We start from the raw sequence: 354 nt of genomic DNA on the forward strand, positions 1-354 counted from the left end.
CAGAAGATTACTTTATGCTGCTCCAACAGAAATACCCCAGGTGGATGACTTTAACAATCAGGAGTTTAAAAGCAGTTTCTCAGTTTCTTATGGCAAATTCCACCACAGAGTTACTTGCCAGTCTGATTATTATAGGGAATAACTACTACCAGCTGCCCAGACAAGTTGGCACATATTTACATAGTCCCACACAGTAATGTGGTGGGAGTTACAAAGATTATAGCTAGAAAAGCCATACCATGTAATTCACTACACTGCAGCTAGTTTTTCAGAAATAGATCACCAGGCTTTTCTCCTAAGGCACCTTTGGGTGGACTCAAACTTCCAACCTTTGGATAATTGTTTGTACCACCC

The sequence above is a fragment of the Orycteropus afer genome, unplaced genomic scaffold, assembly GCF_000298275.1.
Source record: "Orycteropus afer afer isolate SDZICR_OR568_19922 unplaced genomic scaffold, OryAfe1.0 scaffold00399, whole genome shotgun sequence".
NCBI classification, from domain to species: domain Eukaryota; kingdom Metazoa; phylum Chordata; class Mammalia; order Tubulidentata; family Orycteropodidae; genus Orycteropus; species Orycteropus afer.